Source organism: Schistocerca piceifrons, chromosome 9 (genome assembly GCF_021461385.2).
Source record: "Schistocerca piceifrons isolate TAMUIC-IGC-003096 chromosome 9, iqSchPice1.1, whole genome shotgun sequence".
Lineage (NCBI taxonomy): Eukaryota > Metazoa > Arthropoda > Insecta > Orthoptera > Acrididae > Schistocerca > Schistocerca piceifrons.
Window position 1 is genome coordinate 125400462 of NC_060146.1, and position 18433 is coordinate 125418894.

At 44.2% G+C, this 18433-nt stretch overlaps 1 protein-coding gene across 1 annotated transcript in view; it reads left to right on the forward strand.

The window, feature by feature from the left end:
* The window catches only part of LOC124716750 (connectin-like), a 417126-nt gene that overhangs the window by 104687 nt on the left and 294006 nt on the right, over positions 1–18433 (forward strand). The window contains exon 2 of the mRNA XM_047243292.1: positions 7050–7087. The gene's annotated coding sequence lies outside the window, so the exon portion shown is untranslated. The remainder of the gene's footprint in view (positions 1–7049; positions 7088–18433) is intronic.

Consider the following 18433-nt stretch of genomic DNA (forward strand, 5'->3'; position numbering starts at 1 on the left):
AAATTATTAATTACCGTGCTGGTAAACCTCTTACGTTATTTGATTTACAAACTGCTGAGCAAAACTCAACGTACTCAGACAGTTTTCTCTTTACTTATTCTGATCATCACTAAACTGACACACAATATTTTACCACAACGCAATCTGACTTTTAATAATCCCTACAAAAGAAGACCCTGACTAACAATAGCCTTTACCTTTCGTGAACCACTTACCTCACAAAAATCTTCGTTACTCGAACTACTGCAATACAGCGAGCGCCAATACAGCCAGCTAAATAAAAGATTCTAACTGTTGAAGGCACCAACTATTAATAGGCACAGTTAGCAAATGAAAGATTTTGATAGAGGATAAACAATGTATTTACCTTAATAATGTTCAAAAGTCATCATATATACCGGGTGATCAAAATCTCAGTATAAATTTGAAAACTGAATAAATCATGGAATAATGTGGATAGAGATGTACAAATTGACACACATGCTTGGAATGACATGGGGTTTTATTAGAACCAAAAAAATACAAAAGCTCAAAAAATGCCCGACAGATGGCGCTTCATCTGATCAGAATAGCAATAATTAGCATAACAATGTAAGACAAATATGATGTTATTTACAGGAAATGCTCAATATGTCCACCATCATTCCTCAACAGTAGCTGTAGTCGAGGAATAATGTTTTGAACAGCACTGTAAAGCATGTCCGAAGTTATGTTGAGGCATTGGCGTCGGATGTTGTCTTTCAGCATCCCTAGAATGTCGGTCGATCACGATACACTTGCGACTTCAGGTAACCCCAAAGCCAATAATCGCACGGACTGAAGTCTTGGGAGCCGCGCGGGATTAGCCGTGCGGTCTATGGCGCTGCAGTCATGGACTGTGCGGCTGGTCCCGGCTGAGGTTCGAGTCCTCCCTCGGGCATGGATGTGTGTGTTTGTCCTTAGAATAATTTAGGTTAAGTAGTGTGTAAGCTTAGGGACTGATGACCTTAGCAGTTAAGTCCCATAATATTTCACACACATTTGAACAGTTTTTTTGAGGTCTTGGGACCTGGAAGGCCAATAATGACGAAAGTGGCGGCTGAGCACATGATCATCACCAAACGACGCGCGCAAGAGGTCATTCACGCATCTAGCAATATGGGGTGGAGAGCCATCCTGCGTAAACATCTTACGTTCCAGTAGGTGTTTATCAGCCAGGCTAGGGATGATGCGATTCTGTAACATATCGGCGTACCTCTCACCCGTCACGGTAGCAGTTATTTTGCTGTCCAGCGCCATCTGTCGGGCACTTTGTGAACTTTTTTTTGGTTCTAATAAAAACCCATGTCATTCCAAGCATGTGTGTCAATTTTTACCTCTCTATCTACATTATTCCGTGGTTTATTAAGTTTTTAAATTTATACTGACTTTTTGATCACCTGGTATACATCTGTCAATTCATGAGATCCATGTTTACAAATTTCACTTTTCTGACGGACGCACGTCCAGATCGTCCTCTCAAAACTCTGGTATCTCTCTCTCCACATCGACCACTGCTGGCGGCTCACCTCCAACTGCACAAGGCTACGTGTCGTTCACATCCAACAGCCCAACAGTACACAAGCGAATATTCCAACAATGAGTCCAACCAGCGACAGACTGCACACAGCACAGTCAGTGATTTTCATACAGAGCGCTACGTGCCGTTACCAACATAAAAACCTAAACAGCCTACTCAGAAGATCTGTGCCGATATTGGCTCAAATACTCATGAATATTAAAGGGCGTGGCAGCCACAGGAGATTTAACTTTGGTATATAAAGAGGCACAATGTTCACAGTACTACACGTTGTGCTTGGGGCACAGGGGGCGAAAACGTGTAAAAACATATCTCATGGCACCCGAAAAAGACGTCTGGGTTGGTCGTCGGAATTATGTGCTCTGCAATGGAATCAACGAGTCCAGCTGAATCCCGAAAATGACGGCGAAGAAACCTGAGACATTCCTTTTATTATACGCATGGCGTCTGTTCTTTCGACATGCACGAAAGAACAGACACCATTTTGATCCTGCAGCCACTATGAATCAAGACAAAAAGAAGTTCAAGACATTAGCTGGTATTGAGCACATATTTATGTCAATGAAGCGTGTTGAACGTTTGTGCTGAACCGGCATTCAAACCCAGATCTCCGGCTTATTAGGCAGATCCACTGACCATCCAGTTACAGTGGTCATCGCAACTACACACTCTGACCTAGTACTCATCGATTCAGGCTTAATTTTTCTGCTTCTGCCACCGACTAGTGATGTAGTGTCCCTGCCCATTAGCCTCATTACTCGCGACATCTCGCCGATTCACGCAGGAGTTCGAGCTTGTTGTGCATCTGCACTGAAGGAATCATTGCCCATAATCGCCTTAATTATATATATGTGGTGTCTGTTCTTTCGGACATGTCACCATGCTAAGGCAGTCCGTGCAATTTTGGATGACGCAGTGGTCAGCACATCCGCCTAGCAAGCAGGAGACAGGGTTCGAATCCCGGCCCGGCACAAATTTTCAAAAAAAATGGCTCTGAGCACTATGGGACTAAACATCTATGGTCATCATTCCCCTAGAACTTAGAACTACTTATACCTAACTAACCTAAGGACATCACACAACACCCAGTCATCACGAGGCAGAGAAAATCCCTGACCCCGCCGGGAATTGAACCCGGGAACCCGGGCGAGGGAAGCCCCTTTGATGTAAGTCAGTGCCCACTGGCACCTAATATCTTAATTCGTTTCTGTCTTGATTCCTGTTATTCACGCAGACCTCAAGATATAGTTCTATATCGCTGTGTACACGAGTGTGGCATCTAGCCCGGGAGTTTCTGGTGTGGACGACACAGGGACAGGTTCCGTGAAAGCCTGGCTGTCCTTGCGTGGAGTCCTCGCTTTGGGAGAGGAAGAGAGAGAGCGGCTGCGCCACCCCGCGGCGGCGCGGCAGGTGGTGCGGTGTGTGGCGGAGGGGACCTGTTGCGCAACGGCCGCTCATCTGCATACGCATTACGGCGGCGGCGCCGGCCGCGCGTGTCGCCGGTGCGTCGCGGGCACGCCTCGTTTTCTGGGCGACTGCCCTCGCCTCCATCCACTGCTTACTGCGCGCTTAATGGCCCGCCGCTGAGAGACTGGGAGACACTCGCCGCCGCGCCAGCTTTAGTGTCCAGATAAAATACTGACTGTGACTTAAATCCTACAACTCCTCTTCACCATCATCGTTCCTCTCCGCATCCGCATCCATTAACCTCTCCAACCTCTTTCTCATATTCCGTTACACTCCCTCTTCCACCTCTCTTCCATTTCCTGCTTGATCCAACATATTTCCATACTTCTCCACCGTCTTCAAAGTCTCTTCTTATTTTACAAACACTTCTTCAACTGCTCCATCACATTTTACTCTCACTGCACTCATTCTATATTTTCCCCAATCGTCTCTCTGGTCCATTGCCTCCACGACGTCATTACCAACTACCTTTCAGTGCTTAAAGGTTATCAAATAATCTTAGTAATCGGCTACTACAGGGTCGAGAAAGAAACAGAAGAGACTGACTACCTGTTTAAATTCACAGTATTCTTCTGTTTTATTGAACTTACACTACTGGCCATTAAAATTACTATACCAAGAAGAAAAGAAGATGATAAACGGGTATTCATTGGACAAATATATTATACTAGAACTGACATGTGTTTACATTTTCACGCAATTTGAGTGCATAGATCCTGAAAAATCAGTACCCACAACAACCGCCTCTGGCCCTAATAACGGTCTTGATACGCCTGGGCATTGAGTCAAACAGAGCTTGGATGGCGCGTACAGGTACGGCTGCCCATGCAGCTTCAACACGATACCACAGTTCGTCAAGAGTAGTGACTGGTGTATTGTGACGAGCCAGTTGCTCGGCCACCATTGACCAGACGTTTTCCATTGGTGAGAGATCTGGAGAATGTGCTGGCCGGGGCAGCAGTCCAACATTTTCTATATCCAGAAAGGCCCGTCCAGGACCTGCAATATGCGGTCGTGCATTATCCTGCTGAAACGTAGGGTTTCGTACGGATCGAATGAAGGGTGGAGTCACGGGTCGTAGTAACACATCTGAAATGTAACGTCCACTTTTCAAAGTGCCGTCAATGCGAACGAGAGGTGACCGAGACGGGTAACCAATGGCACCCCATACCATCACGCCGGGTGATACGCCAGTATGATGATGACGAATACACGCTTCCAATGTGCGTTCACCGCGATGTCGCCAAACACGGATGCGACCATCACGATGCTGTAAACAGAACCTGGACTCATCCGAGAAAATGACGTTTTGCCATTCGTGAACCCAGGTTCGTCTTTGAGTACACGGTCGCAGGCGCTCCTGTTTGTGATGCAGCGTCAAGGGTAACCGCAGCCATGGTCTCCGAACTGATAGTCCATGCTGCTGCAAACGTCGTCGAACTGTTCGTGCAGATGGTTGTTGTCTTGCAAACGTCCCAATCTGTTGACTCAGGGATCGAGACGTGGCTGCACGATCCGTTACAGCCATGAGGATAAGATGCCTGTCATCTCGACTGCCAGTGATACGAGGCCGTTGGGATCCAGCACGGCGTTCCGTAATATCCTCCTGAACCCACCGATTCCATATTCTGCTAAGAGTCATTGGATCTCGACCAACGCGAGCAGCAATGTCGCTATACGATAAACCGCAATCACGATAGGCTACAATCCGACTTTTATCAAAGTCGGAAACGTGATCGTACGCATTTCTCCTCCTTACATGAGGCATCACAATAACGTTTCACCAGGCAACGCCGGTCAACTGCTGTTTGTGTATGAGAAATCGGTTGGAAACTTTCCTCATGTCAGCAAGTTGTAGGTGTCGCCACGGGTGCCAATCTTGTGTGAATGCTCTGAAAAGCTAATCATTTGCATATCACAGCATCTTGTTCCTGTCGGTTAATTTTCGCGTCTGTAGCACATCTTCGTTGTGTAGCAATTTTAATGGCCAGTAGTGTAAAACTTTTCTCTGCATACGGAATCGAAGTGCCAAGTTTGTGAAGAAGTAACAAGCCCTGTAGTGAATACAGCCGCTGCGAAAGACTTGAAATGTGTTCCCAGTTGGAAATATGACCCACATCCAGCTGTATAATGGAATTACGATATTGAAAATTTGTAACAGACCGGGCCTCGATCCCGGATTTCCCACTTTATGTGAGCGATCACCGTAACCGGTTTGGCCATCCGTTCACAACTTATGGCTTGTCCCAGACTTCCATATGTCGTCTCTCCTATGTACTCGTATGCACTTTGTGTAATTCTCGTACAGGGGAGGCCATTTTAATAGAAAGTGAATGCTTAAGATACTGCAGAGCCTGTATTGTTAAGGAGAACTAAGCAACGTTCCTTTGGACATACATTGTATAGCTGATGGGTCCTCGTATTGTCAGCTGAAAATACATTTCATGTATTTCATGGTGGGTCTAGTCGCCATAGCTCCTGCTCCGAAACAACACTGCATCGTTTATCTTCACTACAAAAATACTTCAATATCGCATATATCAGCCGTTACCAGGCCTGCGACTTACAAACACAGTGACTCCCCTGTATGGAGTAACATTAATGGCATATGCGACTACAGGTGCGGCACACGGACGACGACATGTGGAAGTTTGGGTCTGCGAGTCGTTTTCAGATAGCCGGACCAGTGAAGCGAGCGCTCGCGCAAAACTTGAAAGCCGGGTTCGAATTCGGAACCTGTACAAATTTTCATTGCTGTCATTCCATTATATAACGGTAGGTGGCTCATATTCGTAACTGTGAATACAATACAATACATACTCGTATTCTATTTTGCATTGTCATCTATTCTCTAATTCTCCTCCTTCTCAACCTCTTATCTAATCTCTTTCATTTTCTGCTTCATTTCCATATCTTGTAGCTTTCTTCTATGATACTCCCGCTGTCCTCCCTTTTACACATCCACACCCTAACATTTTTTACTCCTTTTTCAAACGCTAAATCACTTACCCACTTTTATTGTCCTCCAACTTACTCTTTGTTTATTCCAGTAGTCTCTCTAGTTGATAATACCTCCTCCTCTTGATCTTTCTCCTATTTCTCTCTCTACTCCTTATGAGGGCTTTCCGGATAATAAAGTCCGATGAAACGGGGAATGGAACCCACACTGGAAAATCCAGATGTCTTGGGCAGTGTCTCTAGTACATCCCTCGATCGCGTCACGTCTCACTTTTCAATTCTGAGTCACGGTGATCACATAAAAATGCCTAAAAGATAGTGTCTCTCGCCAAATGTGAGGGCCTGGTGAAAAATTTCTCCTGATGTCATGTCAGCGATATCAGACACACTCGACGAAGGAACTTATACATTTTCTTAGGAGTTAGGATTGTACTCGCCATCTACAGCTACTTGTACTTTGTTAGTTATGAATAACATTAAAATTTTCTTTCCTACTTGACATATATACGATATTACTCTACACAAGATGCTCTCTTCCCTCTACTTTTACATCATATTTTATAATTTTCACTTTATGCAAATTAAAATATTTTCGTTAACAGAGGGGAGAACTTAGAAAGTTGTCTAAACTAATTAACGACGTCTAATAGAACATACTACCTCAAAAATAGGTACACTCAAGACTAAAAAACGACGGTTATAGATTCTTACACGTAATTACATCGGTATGTTACAATTGTTTTACTCGTTAAATAGAGTGCGGGTTAGATTATGCTCTTGTTCTAGTTTTGCACTGTATTTGCATTTCTACACAGAACTACAGTGTATTGAACCTGTGCAGAGTTTGCCGTATTGTGAGAATTCTGTACCTACTGCGAAGTAGCCTGCCTCACGTAACCCATCACTCCTCTGTAACAACTGTATTATTAGGTCAGTCATATTTTATGCATACCTATTCCGTATGAACGTAAAGCTACAAACATGACTGTGATGGACGTCAGAACCTTCTGTTTTAACTGGAACCTGCTACTGTTCACAGTATAAAGGGAATCTCTTTTTGTTTCAGGAATCTACGTGGTGCCTGTCTTCGCCTGCTGGAGAAAAGTGAGTGAGCTACTTTATTCATAGTATGAAAGCTTTCACGACCGGATGACATATCTTCTGGTAAACCTTCCGGGATGTAAGGTCGTGGTCCATGAAACTCTTCAGCTCCTAACGTTTCGTCCAGAGCTGCGCTGGACATCTTCAGAGGGGTGTATTCTCCTCCGGTGAGTCTTGCCGCATGACGGGTCGGAAGTCTGAGAGCGACTTATATATCGTAGAAAGTGGGCGTGACCAGAGTTACACGTGATATGCACAGATAATCTTTGTCAGAGATAAAACTTAACTATCGATCGTAACCTCGTCACGGATAAAATTGTCTAGCAATTCTGTAGTGCTACTGTCCAAATATCGCTAAGTTTCATGGTCTCTTCTTTCCGATTATAATTATCCTTATGTTTATATGTTTCAATTGCTTCTCTACAAAGCCGTGGGTAATAGTTCGTCGTCGTAGATAAAATTTCCGAAACAAAAATTTTTTGTAGAGAAGCAATTGAAATATATAAACATAGGGATAATTTTAATCGGAAAGAAGAGACCATGAAACTTAGTGATATTTGGACAGTAGCACTACAGAATTGCTAGACAGTTTTATCCGTGACGATATTACGATCGATAGTTAAGTTATATCTCTGACAAAGATTATCTCTGCATATCACGTGTAACTCTGGTCACGCCCACTTTCTACGATACATAAGTCGCTCTCAGACGTCCGACCCGTCAGTCGGCAAGACTCACCGGAGGAGAAACACCCCTCTGAAGATGTCCAGCGCAGCTCTGGACGAAACGTTAGGAGCTGAAGAGTTTCATGGACCACTACCTTACATCCCGGAAGGTTTACCAGAAGATAAGCTACTTTATTGCCGTGAACAGTGCATGAACTAGCAATTGCTTTCTCTATATAACTATCTGTAGAATGATTTGCAGTGAGGTCATTCAAGTATTTAGGAGCACTCCGAATTTACGTAAAGCATACAGGTTTTGAAGCATCACAACTCTCTACTGGTCGATGTCGGAGCATTAATAATCTTATCCACGTACTGCTTTCCGCGGAGTGCATCCTTAATTGGGCCAAACAAATGGAAGTCGGGAGTTGCGAGGTCTGGGCTGTAGGGTGTCCAATGAAGTTTTGTGAGCTCCTCTCGAGTGCACAGACTTCTGTGAGAACTTGCATTGCCATGGAGAAGGAGAAGCTCATTTCCATTTTGCCGAAGAACACACTGAAGTCGTTTGTTCAGTTTCTTGAGGGTAGCACAATACAATTCGGAGTTGATCGTTGCACCGTGAGGAAGTACATAAACGATAATAACCCTCTCAGAGTCCCAGAAGACCGTCGCCCTGATTTTACCGGCTGATTTTTGGCATTGAATTTTTTCTTTGGGGAAGAGATTTTGGGGGTCCAGTCGTTCGATTGTCGTTTCGTTTCCTATTCGAACACATGTTTCGTCAGCTGTGACGATGTACGACAAAAAATCGTCGCTCTCATTCTCGTAACGCGTACGCGCTTTGACACGAGTGGTCCTTGACCGCTCTTTACGTTTTCTGATAGGAGGCGAGGAACCCAGCGAGTACTCACCATGGAGTCCCCAAATGGTGGACGAATGTGTCAGGACAACCAACAGAGGCGTCCAATTGATCAGCGAGGAGTTTGTATGTGATCCGTTGGTCACCTCGAATTAGTGTGTCCGCACGTTCCAACATAGCAGGAGTCACAGCTGTGTGTGGGCAGGCAGGAGATCGAACAAGTTGCACGACCTTTTTGCGATGGAAACAGACGCTTCACACGACTCACTGTGCACTATGCTCACTGCCAGATCTCCATAGTCATTCTGCAAGTGCCTACGGATATCTGCGTTGCTCTAATTTCTCGAAAAAAGAAACCCGATGACAGCTCTCTGTTTGGAATCCACCTCAATTACTGGGACTAATTTGAAGGTAATGAGTAGCCCCGCCAACTATCAGAACGAAACTGGAGGGGATAAAGCGTGAATATTGCACTGTGTCCCACAGCAAAATCTGTATTTTTTCAACAGTAATCGATCAAGAAAGAAGAATGCGTTGAATTACTTATTGAACTCCCCCTCGTATGGTTGGCCAGCTACATTGGCAACCGCATTTCTGGCCAAACTCAATGATTAAGATCCGACCCTAAGTGGCCCCGAAAGCATAGTACTGGACGCTACATACAAGCGTCAGTCAAGCAGCCACTTGCTGCGTTGATTGAAGGCAATGGAAATAAAGACACATTCAGAGGATATGTCGACATTGGAAAAACGTTCAAATGTAAACTACTGCGAAATGTACGGTGTTCTCTGGACATAAGTGTTAGGTATAGGAAATTACGGAAAATATACAATATATGCAGGAACCAAGAGGAAAAATAAGTAATTGAAGACCAGAGTATATGACAGCGATGTAGTCTTTCGCCTCTGTTGTTTTTATCTATAAATCAAAAAAAGTATAGACGGAAATTAAATAATGGTTCAAGAATGGGATCAAAATTTAGGATCAAACGGTATCGCTGATAAGATTCAATGACGACTTACAATGCACAGAGTGTTAGAAAGAACTACTGAAGTGCAAGAACAGCCTAGTGAGCACACATCATGAATTGGGAGTAAATGGAATAATGATGATATTAATGAGGAATAGTACAAAACAGATTAGCGATAATGTTAAGAACGCAATTAGCGACCACAAAGTAGAAAAAGTAAAGGAATTCTGCTACTTTGGAAACAAAACAACACAAGAAGGACTTACCAAGAAAGACATTAGAAGCAGGATAGCACAGACAGAGAGGTCCTGCTTGCCAAAGGGTGTCTGGTAATATCATGCACTCGCATTATTTTGAGGAATAAATTTCTAAGAATCTAAGTTTGGAGAAGAAGATGCCATAGAAGTGAATCATGGACTATGGAAACACCGGTAGACAAGAGAGTCAAAGCGTTGGAAATGTGGCGTTATAGAAGGATGCTGAAAACTGGATGGACTGCTATGAAATGAGGAGGTTCTCAAAAGAATCCGCGGGGACAAAAAAATGTCAAATAAATTGAAAAGAAGAAAGAACAGAGGGATTTGTCACTTGTCAATATATGAAAAACTAACTTCCATAGTAAAAGAGGGAAGTGTGGAGGGTAAAAACTCCAGGAATAAGTCAGAGAGTGTAATATATCCAACAAATAATGGAGGACGTAGGGTGCAAGCTCATATTTGAGATGAAGAAGTTGGCACTTGAGACGAATTCGTAACGGGGCACATCAAACCATTGAGAAGTCTGACGGCCCAATGAAAGAGAATCAAATGACAGTCCCATACTCAGGAAGCGAGCGTCGTGTAAGTCCTCATGGCCGTCATAGCGAGACAGTAGTTGAGATGGTTTATCGTCACCTTTCTCTCACCTAATATGAAATGCCTAATGTTATCTGTATCGTGTGTGTAACTGTGACTCGTTATACAGTCTTGTGTTGTGTTCGTGGCGTGATGTCAGAGGTGGAGGGAGAGAATGAAAACCAGGGACAGCGGTAAGTCCACTGCCCTTGAGTAGCCCCATCGTAGATACACGCCTTGAGGTGTCCATCCGACAGATCTACATTGAAGCGCCGAAGAATCTGGTATAGGCTTGTGCATTCAAATACATAATACGGCGCTGCGGTCGGCAACGTCTATATAAGACAAGAGTCTCGTGCAGTTGTTAGATCAGTTACTGCTGCTACAATGGCAGGTTATCAAGATTTAAGCGAGTTTGAACGAGGTGTTGTAGCCGGCGCAAGAGCGTTGGGATACAGCATTTCCGAGGTAGCAACGAAGTAAGGACATTCCCGTACCACCATTTCACGAGTGAGCCGTGAATATCAGGAATACAGAAAAATATCGAATCTCTAACATCGCTGCGGCCGGAAAAAGATATCAATGGCGGGACATCATCAAGTGTCAGCGTGCGAACTATTCAACAAAACGTCATCTAGATGGGCTTTCGGAGCTGAAGGCTTTCGTATGGCCTTGATGACTACACGACAGAAAGCTTCACGCCTTGGCTGAGCCCATTCAACACCGACACTGGACTGTTGACGACTGGAAACATGTTGCCTGGTCGGACGAGTCTCGTTTCAAATTGTATTGAGCAGATGGACGAGTACGAAAATGGACACAACTTCATAAATCCATGGACCTTGCATGTCAGCAGGGGACTGTTGAAGCTGGTGGAGGTTCTGTAATGGTGGGGTGCACGCGCAGTTGGAGAGGTTTGGGACTCCTGATAGGTCTAGTACGACTGTGATACGTGACACGTACGTAAGCATCCCGTCTGATCGCTTGCATCCGTTCATGTCCACTGTGCATCTCGACAGACTGTGGCAATTCCAGCAGGACAATACGACACGTGCAGAACTGCTACAGAGTGGCTCCAGAAAACTTCTTCTGAGATTATCACGAGCCCTGGCCACCAAACTCCCCAGCCATGAACATTGTTGAGCATATCTGGGATGCCTTGCAACGTGCTGTTCAGAAAAGATCTCCACTTCCCCGTACTCTTACAGTTTTATGGGCAGCCCTGCAGTATTGATGGCGTCAGTTCCCTCCGGCAGTACATCAGACATCAGTGGAGTCCATGCCACGTCGTGTAGCGGCACTTCTGCGTGCTCGCTGGAGCCCTACACGATATTTGGCAGGTGTGCCAATATCTTAGGTCCTTCAGTGTATTTGCGGAAACGCATTGATTCCTCCCACACGTACCTCGCGGAATCACCGTGGTGGTATTAACTACAGTAATTCAGCGTTAATAACTGTCTGACGAATAGTCGCTATTCCCGCCTAATGTTCACGAACGGAAATGGAAGGATGCGATGCAAGTGGGACCGGTGTACATTCCACTCCACGTTATAAGGTGGCTTAAGAAGAGTAGATGCAGAAGTAGGAAAATGATATGGCAACAAAAAAAAAATGTAAATTACGGTTGACTAGGGACTCCTGTCAGGTAGACGGTTCGCCTGGTGCATGTCTTTCGATTTGACGCCACTTCGGCGACTTGGTCGTCGATGATGATTAGGACAAACCAACACCCAGTCCCCAAGCGGAGAAAATCTCCGACTCAACTGGGAATCGAACCCGGGCCCTTAGGATTGACATTCTGTCACGCTGACCACATTTTTTTAATCTCATGTTTTTTTTGCTTTTGTTTGTTGTATCAGCTCGTGGCGGACGTCGTAAGACATCCGTTTAAGTTCGTTGTTAATCGATTAACTCAGTTTTCGTTTATTACAGAGGGCAGCTAACCCTCTGACCGAACACGCTGAGCTACCGTGCCGGCGACGACTCAGCTAGCGGGGGCGGAATATATGATGGTGGAGATGAATGATGATCTATGCCGACAGATCGTTTGTGGTACTTCGTGCACGCCTGTTCTTTGAAGTACTCTGTAAGCCATCTGAGTACTGTGACGGAGCTGTCGCAAACTGTGCTAGCTGCATAGCCTGAAGCTGGTAAACAGGTGTAGTTAGTAAACTGTAGAGGAGAGTGAGACATGTCACATCGTTACCAAAGCGTTCGATAAACTCAGTGGTCAAATTTAATTCTGCACAGTGATCGGTTCAGAGTACTGGGTTAACAACGTCTTGTGCTGACTTTTGTGTATCTGTGTGTGTGTGGGGGGCGGGGGCAATTAGTAGAACTGAATCAGCGCAGTAACATGGGTCGAACGTCGAGATGTGGTGGATAACAGAAAGGAGCTATGGGGTTTAGCCGTGTTCGTGGCTACACAGTGAAATAGCCTAATTTTTTGGTACATCAGAATCAACTGTCGAACTTGTCTGCAGCAAATGGTGTATTACTCGCAACATTGTAACAAGGCGTAAGAGCTGTGGTAAAAAATCCTAACCGACAGGGACCGGGTATGCGTATCGTACCTTGTAGTACACCTCACAATAGGCCATAGCTTCCACAGGTATATAAAGCAGCAAAGAGATCGATTATCTCGACACTGATAACAGTTCAAGCCAACTCCACGGTCCGCTCGCCTGAAGATGATGATTGATAAAGAGACCGCTGAGAGTGCAGCCATGCTCAAAATGGGGGAAGTTCTGTGTTTATTCATTGTGAAAAATACGCTGCAGAAAGCAGGATATGTATTCAGCTATGTCAGTATTACGGCACCTAACAGCGGATAACCGGTGGCCAGGCGAGAATGATGCAGGCATCAGAGAACAAATAATCGCGTCAGCCGAAGTTTGAACTTATATAAAACGATAAAAAATAGTCATATGTTAGACTTTGTCACGTACAAGCTATACAGCAGCAAGATAGAATTGTGGATTTAGCAGGTGCAAAAGTATGAAAGCGGTATTTCCCTACAGATGGTACTAGCGTCAGCGTAGAGCCCGTGAGACCGCGTCTGCAGCGCCATCTGCTTCCTGTAACGGCTGACGACTAATGTCAACACACAGTAACCCAAGGTCCACACATTGGTATCGGTTTCAAACACGTAAACTTGTCGATTTTTGTGCCTACGAAGCACGATTTGCGGACAGCATTGGTTTTCTGTTATCATTTGAAGAAAAATACTGTAGAATCGCATCGATTTCTTGTCGGAGCTTTGACGAACGTGTTCTTGAGGAAACACAGGGTTTCGAATGGTTCAAAAAATTGAAAAATGGTGGTCTTCACGAGAGAAACGACGAGCGCGGGAAACCACCGCATAAGTTCGAAGACATCGAATTGCAGTCTTTATTGGATGAAGATGATACTCAAACTCAACAGCAACTCGCGGGTCAATTGGATGTGACGCAGAAAGACGTTTCTCTTCGGTTGAAAGCTACGGAGAAGGTGCCGAAAGTAGGAAAATAAGTTCCGCATGAACTGAATGAAAGACAACAAGTAAATCGAAAGACCACTTGCAAAATGGTGCTCGCCAGATAAAAAAAGTCGTTTCTCCCTAGAATAGTGACAGGTGATGAAATATGGATATATTTTCAGAATGCTAAGCGTCGTAATCATGGGTGAATCCAGGCAAACCATCGACGTTCTTTGCAAGCCCAAGTCGCTTTGGACAGAAGACAATGCTCTGTGTTTGGTGGTATCAGATGCGTGTCATCTATTATGAGCTGCTGAAACCCGGTGAAACCGTGAACACTGACCGATGCCAACAGCAAATGATCGATTTAAATCGAACATTACGTGAAAAACGACCGGAATATGGGAGAAGGCAACACAAATTCATATTGCTCCATGATAACGCCCCATCACACGCAGCAAAACGGGCCAGGGAAACGATCAAGTCGTTCAATTGGAAAATACTAGGGCGTGCGGCTTATTCCCCAGACTTGCCATCTGTTTGCATCACTGGGACACGCTCTTGCTGAACAACGCTTCAGTTCGTATAAAAATGCACGAAAATGGCTCGCTCACTGGTTCGCTTCAAAAGAAGAACTATTTATTTGGCATGGCATTCATAGCCTGCCGGAGAGGTGGGAGAAATGTATAAACAGCACTGGAGATTATTTTAATAAAATATTATCGGTTTCAAACAACAGACGTGTAATTATTCCGGTTCCATGCTTCTACACCTGGTATTCTTGAACACTGCTGACATTGAGATATAATTAGGGATTTTAAGTGGCGCATTCATTTATTCAATGCTACATAATGCAAAGATATTGATTTTGAATTCTGAAGCAAGTGATCAGTAGTGTGGACGCAGACGACTGCTCCTGTTGAAAGTTCACGAAGTACTCTGTTACGATTTGGATTCGAGATTAAGTAGAAGTAATCTTGGTACAGATTTGAGAGCACTTTAAAGAAGAACGAATACTGCAGTTCCTTCTATGTGAATCCACAGTATTATACGCTAGCCCCATTATGTATTATAGCGGGTTCACTGAAACGTGTCAGTTGCTCGTCGTCTTCAGATGTGACACGAATATGGCAGGCAGCTCCCACCGACCAATATTGTGCAATTTTTACCACAGCCTCCGATGCAATTGCCCAGAAACATACCAGCAGTCAAAACGCTTTACAGCGTTTTTAATAAATTGACAGTCTTAAGTACCATATCAGTTGACTCAGGAATGCCGGGGATAAGTTTGTTGTTTATCGGCGTGGGGCATCGTGGTAGATACCACAGTTGGAAATGATCCTCATTGATTTCAAGATCGAACTACCTAACTGTTGTGACCACTATACATATCTCTGTGCCCGCCGTACTTACAGCTGCTTCACTACAGAGAGAGGCGGCGTATTGAATACTGCAGTGGGTTCTCAATCAAGGAGACTGTGGTTTTAATCCGTGTCTCGCCATCCAAATTTAGGTTCAAAATGTTTCAAATGGCTCTGAGCACTATGGGACTTAACTGCTGACGTCATCAGTCCCCTAGAACTTAGAACTACTTAAACCTAACTAACCTAAGGACATCACACACATCTAACCCGAGGCAGGATTCCAACCTGCGACCGTAGCGGTCGCGCGGTTCCAGACTGTAGCGCCTAGAACCGCTCGGCCACTCCAGCCGGCTCCAAATTTAGGGTTCTGTGAAGAAATTGCAAAATGCGAAATGGACAGGAAATGTCTAAAAAATGAGGCTGACATGAGGGGAAAATGGCAAATCAGGACTGGCTACAGGATTAATACAAAGCAGCAGGGACATATATGACCATGGGATAGACAATTGTCTCCTATAGGAAATCTGAAGAAACATTTGGACAAATGATAATCAGGCACCTGTATATGAAGAGCACAGATGATCAACGAATAGCCATCAAAGCAAGGAAGGGAAGGGTGAAAAGCTGAATTGACATGCATGAAGGTTATACAAAGGAATGAAAGTTGAAGACAATACTATACCAAATGAAATAGATGACGATATGTGATAATGCAAGATTAATTTGACGTGCTGAAAGAGCTAAATTGAAACAAAGCATCTGGAGCAGACGACATTCTTTCAGATTGACTGAGATACTGGGGAGAACGAGCCAAGACTTCAAGAACAAAATAATAATCGCTAATCCAATTAAGGCTGTGAAAACAGGTGTGAATATAACTGAACCATCATTTTAGACGGGCATAGTTGCCAAATTGTGTCACGAATAATTTGTAGAAATATGGAAAAACTAATGGAAGCAGATCTCGGGGAAAATCAGTTTGGTTTTAGGTGAAATATTGCAACAAGAGGGAAACACTGAACTTTGAAGATAGGGTGAAGAAGTGCAAACCAGCGATTACAACATTTGTAAATTTAGAGAAAGCTTTAGACAATAGTCAAAGGAATACGCGTTAGACATTCTAAAAATGAAAGGGGAAAGAGATAAAGGGCAAAAGATTGTACACTACTTCTAGTAACACAAAACTGAAGGTACAAGTATCGAAGGACTTGGTACGGGAGTCAGTAGTTGATTGGGATAAACCAGAGTTGTAGCATAAACCAGACGTTATGCAAAAGGTAAATTGGGCAAGCTGTAAGGGAAACTAAAGAGAAAATTCGAAACTGAATTACAGTTCAGGGAGAAGAGATAAAAGCTTGGAAGTTTGTCGATGGGATTGTAATTTTGTCAGAGACGGCAAAGGACTTGCAAGAGCAATTCAGCCGAGTGCGTAGCGTCGCGAAAACAGATTATATAGTAAAAATTGAGGATGGTAATATAAGGGTAACGGAATATGGCCGAATTAAAATACGAAGTAATGATGAAATTTGATTACGAAATGAAATACTAAAAGCAGTAGATACGTTTTGTTGTTTGGGCAGTTATATAAATGATGGTGTCAGAAATAAGGCATAAAATGCATACTGGTAATTGCTAGAAAAGGATGTCTAAAATAGGAGTTATTTAACGTGGACTACAAAGATAGGTGTTAGGGAGTTTTGACGGAAGGTGTTCGTCTGGAGCGTAGTCTTGTAGCGAAACGAAACATGACGATAAACAGATCAGAATACTATACAATAGGATAATTTTGGTAATATGATGGTATAGGAGAATGCTTGAGATTAGATGGAGAGTGTGGATAGCTAATGAGAATGTATTTAATCGAAATGGGGAAGAAAGAAAGATCAGGCAAAACTTGATAGTAGGAGTGTATCAATTGATATAACACATCATGAGGCATCAAGAAATTGTCAGTTTGGTAATGGAAGTATGGGGTTAAAAACTGCAGAGCGAGATCAAGGTTTGTGTACAGCAAGATGGTTCGAGCGGATGTAAATTTTAGCACTTATGTAGGCCTAGATGAAGAGGTTGGTTCGGCATAGGCTAGCAGTGGCTACTGCATGAAATAGGTCTTCGGACTGAAGAACAAAATAAAAAAACCAGCACTTTTCTTAATCAAAACGTTTCGCTCGTGTTTACGCTTTAGAGGGAGATGTTACTAAGTGAATAATGGCTTCTGGTACTCTTCGCAGTGCTACATGTTGCGAAATGGAGAGTATGGAGAAGCAAGGAGATGTAGGTGAAGATCTGGAGAGGATTGTAAAGCAGGACGTCAGAAATCAGTAGGGGTTGGGTAGGAACGCCGGTTGTCGGCTAAAAGCAACACGCCGCGTCGATGCCGCTGAATGGAGGAGGAAGACACAAAGGGTTCCGCCCTCGGAGCCGACAGGCAGCCCTTCACAAGGGCGACACAGTGGGCCTGTCTCCATCCCTCAGCCCTCAGCCCTGGATGCTGGGGGCGCGCGATTAAATGGAGCTGTCAGGCAGTCCCAAGGGCAATGAATGGTGCGGGAGCCCAGCCGAAAGGATAACCTTTCCAAGTCTCACAGGGGAGGATCAGATAGCAGGCAGCACCCGTGTCTGGTCCCGTTCTCCGTCTTTGTACTCCGTCTCTCGATTACAATGCAAGTTATAAACGGACTACTGTAATGCAAATCATCGTACGGCAGAGCACTGGTGGCGCCTGGTAGGTAGAAACGACTTCCTGACACTGTTCTCGCCTGCGGAGACTATTAGAACTTGAGGTGCATCTACATTTTCGGGTGGCAAGTTACCGTAAGGTTGGGGTCCAGAATGAATTTTCACACTGTAGTGGAGCATGCGCTCATTTGAAGGTTTCTGGGGGGTTTAAAACTGACAAGGAGAGGGGCGATAGACTTTTTGAAACTATATGGTAGTGTGGGTTGAGATTCCCGGTGTCACAAACTGCAACTTTTCACTCTGGTGGGTTCTCGTTTGCGAGTAATCGATGAAAAAAAAAGTTCGGAATTTTGTGTGACGCTCAGTAGAGTTTAAAACGTTGCATTAAATAATCTGGTTGCGCGGTATGTTGGATAGGACAATAGCTTCACATGTAGGAGGTTGTGGGTTCGAGTCTCGTCATGGGCAGTAGGTTTCTTATTTTTAAATCTTTATCTAAATGACTTAGATCATAATTTTTAT